This window comes from Anneissia japonica, unplaced genomic scaffold (assembly GCF_011630105.1).
Source record: "Anneissia japonica isolate Jap-2015-1 unplaced genomic scaffold, ASM1163010v1 scaffold5067_len495651_cov149, whole genome shotgun sequence".
Classification (NCBI taxonomy): domain Eukaryota; kingdom Metazoa; phylum Echinodermata; class Crinoidea; order Comatulida; family Comatulidae; genus Anneissia; species Anneissia japonica.
This window is the reverse complement of record NW_022754121.1, coordinates 374733-378824: the sequence shown is the minus strand read 5'-3', so window position 1 is coordinate 378824 and position 4092 is coordinate 374733.

Genomic DNA, 4092 nt, shown 5'->3' with positions numbered 1-4092 from the left:
TATGCTCGAAATATCAACTTCCCTTTTTTTTTTTATCTTTGTCATTGGACAAAATTGGACAGATTATAATATGACTACCATACTACACATGTATTAGGCAGATTTACTTTAATGTTAGTTGTGTTGTAAGCCGAAGAATATTACAAATTGCATAGCATACATTTGATTCTGTTCGTCTTCCTTCACGACGTAATTCATAATGCACGCGAACCTCTTGAGCAGCTTCTGAAATACACATCATATGCATTATATAAATCCTTTAAAATAAAAAAAATATGAATATGATAAATAAACATGTAAATGACGCTACATACTGTATTATTTTAAGGTGGGCCAGCCAAACATTAGGTCCTGATTAAATTTGGGAAACTAAAATTGAGACTGTTCACACAGTTGCAATTTTTTACAGTAGGCCGATGATTTCCACGTTTTGAAACAAGCAACATGCTCCTGGTTTTATTCCCAATTGCTCTTTAGTGTATTGAATTAGTGTTACCACCTACAAACGTCTATGTGTATGATATTACATATCATGCAATTTAATAACATAACACAGTAATTTATAATAATATGAAATGTCATGGTACTGAATTTTCGCGTGATGATCTAGTATATTAACGCGCCAAAGTCATTAACCTTCTGTTCAACTTCTTTGCTAGTTAAAGTGACACTTTCACGAGCTGATTTCTGAAATTACTGTACATTGGAGTTCAGAATCTTCTTTATAGGCCTATGCCTATTTAAAAAACATCCTGAAGAAACCATCCTTGAATGGTTGTTGAGCTGCACGTAGCGCTTAATCACGTTTACCTCCGACGCGATCTCAGAATGTTGGATAGGGCATGCTGTTCGTCTGAAAAAAAGTCTGAGCTTACAAGATAGTCACTTTAAGGGTCGCTGAATATGCTCGCGAATCGATAGAAGTTGATCACATTACTGGCAGATGATACAATTAAATTTGTTTTTCCTTGACATCGTGTTCAACTGGTAGCCTTTGATCGATCAACGACGGGTTGCAGTGGTTGGATCGATATCAAAACGAAACTGTCAACATCTAGGAGAAGTGATGATTTAAAGTTGATTTGAGGCCACGCTTAATACATCAAAATATTCTCCCACCCATTATCAACAAGGAATTTCAACGAACTTATTAACCCTTTTGCAATATATTACTTTCTATTATTTATTAATACTGTATAACAATAACATAGTTACCAACATGAGAGATTTGAAATGCGTGAGTGACTATACCAGTTGGCTGGGGTGGGTGGGGGTGTCCAAGCGGCAGGACTTATAGCTTTTAAGTTGTTTTAAAACGATTTCAGGGAGTGATTGTTGATAATACAGGTACGGTACATAAGCAAAAATATTATAATTAAAGCCAATTTGAGTTTCAATGTAGGCCTATGCTTAATTTGATCACCCGAACTATGTTGACCTACACAAACATTTCATTACTGATCAATTTTTAGTCACTTGTTAGTGAAATAAGTAGGGCATTCAAGGAAATACTGTCTCTCATGACTCAAGTTACTGCATCACCGTTTTTATAGTGTTAATACAACCTATTTCTTCTAATTTTAAATAAATTTTTCCCTGATAAGATAGTATAATACATACTCCAAGTATCGAAATGTACGCCATCGTGTCGGGATTCAATATTTCGACATTAATTATGTCATCATCAGGAATGATGATTATTGGCTAGTATATATTTGGACGTACTGATTATTCGGTATGTTAGCACATCAGGTAGGGTAAATAATCACTCCTATGATATTTTCTGAGGCAAACTCACATCTTAATACCATCTGTAGTGTTTTTATATGACTAGATAACTTGGAGGTCCTGGGTTTGATTCCCACCCGAACCATTTTTTTCTTTTTTAAATTTTATTAATGGCTAGTATTGGGGCGTTCTGAGTATTCGGTACGTTAACACATCAGGTAGGGTAAATAACCACTCCTATGATATTTCCTGAGGCAAACTCACATCTTAATAGCATTTGCAGTCATTTCAATCTGGCTAGATAATCTGGAAGTTGTGTGTTCGATTCCCACACGAACCATTAAAAAAAAAATCTATTGGCTAGTAATCAGGGATATCTAATTTGAATATTTTTATATTCTATTTTTTAACATGATTTAAAACAATATTTTTTAACATGACTTAAAACAATATTCATTCATAATAATTATTTTGAATATTTAATAAGAACATAAACTATTTATTAATAACGTTTATTTTCAATATTTAAGATTTTCTTTACTTTTGACACCATGACCGTGAGTAATATTGACCTGCAACTGTATATATTTGAATCATGCTGTCCGGTAGTCTCAGAGTTGACTGACTGGTACTTTGTGTGGTACTAGGTTCATCGCATTTATGGCTTAGGGGTCGCGGTGCTTCCTCCCTCCATTTAGTCAATGATGAACGTTGGACCATGGGTAGATGACTTGGAGGACGTTGGTTCGATTCCCAGACCAACCAAGTTTTTTTTTTCTTCACTCCTATGATATTTCCTGAGGCAAACTCACATCTTAATAGCATTTGTAGTAATTTCCATCTGGCTAGATAATCTGAAGGTCGTGTGTTCGATTCCCACACGAACCATTAAAAAAAATTCTATTGACTAGTAATTGAGGATATCTAATTTGAATATTTTCAATTCCTGATGATGACATAATTAATGTCGAAATATTGAATCCCGACACGATGGCGTGCATTTTGATACTTGGAGTATGTATTATACTATCTTATCTGAGATTAATCAGTGGACCTTTTGGTTTTTTCCCCTGAATTTGTGATAAATCGTTATCACGCATAGACTTGTGTTAAATACCTGACAAATTTAGGAACACGCATGTGTTTCTGCAAAATGCGTGTTTCATCCAAAATCACTTTTTTGATTCCCACCCGAAAATCACTTTGAAATGCGGGTCCGTCCCGCACGATGCGAGACGGTTGGTAACTATGCAATAATAATAATTATAATAATAATAATAATAATAATAATAATAATAATAATAATAATAATAATAATAATAATAATAATAATAATAATAATAATAATTTAATTTCGATGTTCCTAATAATGATGATATTGATGGTGATAATGATGATGATAATGATGATGATGATGATGATGACGATGATGACGACGATGATGATGGTGATAACGATGATGATGATGGTAATAATAATATTAATGATAATACATTATTTTTGAGGTTGTAAAATAATCATTATTATTAATGTTGTAAAATAATAATTACTATAGCGACGTTATATGTATAGCACAATATTATATAGCTTCTTTGCGTTACATAAACAGTTTGTTCCCGAAGAAATTGGTTTGTTACCGTTTACGTAGCCTGGTTTCCTTAGAAGTCGGCGATAGCGTGTAACGATTTTGATGGAAACTAGGCTCTACCCGCTGTCGCCGACTGCTTTTGTCGACGTTGATTGGTCGGTTGAATCGTGAAGCCTTCTACCGATTGCGTCGGAAACAGAATACGCAGTGCAACAACTGTAGCGAAAACGCCGTAGCGACAGTGTAGCGCTTTTTGGTTAAACAATGAGATCGACATTAGCGGATGTTTCACTGTAAAGGACCAAATTGCTTTAATGAAATTAATATACTGCGCCTGCAAAATGAAATTGCTTCGGGGTTGCTTGGTGGTACAACATTTTAGTTGATTACTGTAGTTAACCGGGAAACACTTCCACCTCATTTACAGGTCATCATGTACTCTATGTATAGACAAGTAACAAAAAGAGCTCAAAAGTTCGTATTTAAATTGCACTATATCAAAATCATGTTCAAAAAACGCACGCCTCGACTTGAAATTTCACTTATCGAAACATTTATGCCCAAGGCATAATATAGATAATGGTTCATTAGTTGTCACTATTCCTTCGATTGTCAGAAACTCATTCATTTTTTCTTTTTATCCCAGTGGCAAGACAACAACGATAAAATATTATAACAATAATATTTGGTTGGTGTTGCAACACCAAACCTGTTGTTGTCTTGCCAAAAGGTAATTTGCAGATTGTAATAAAGTAGAATAATTATTATCTTTTTCC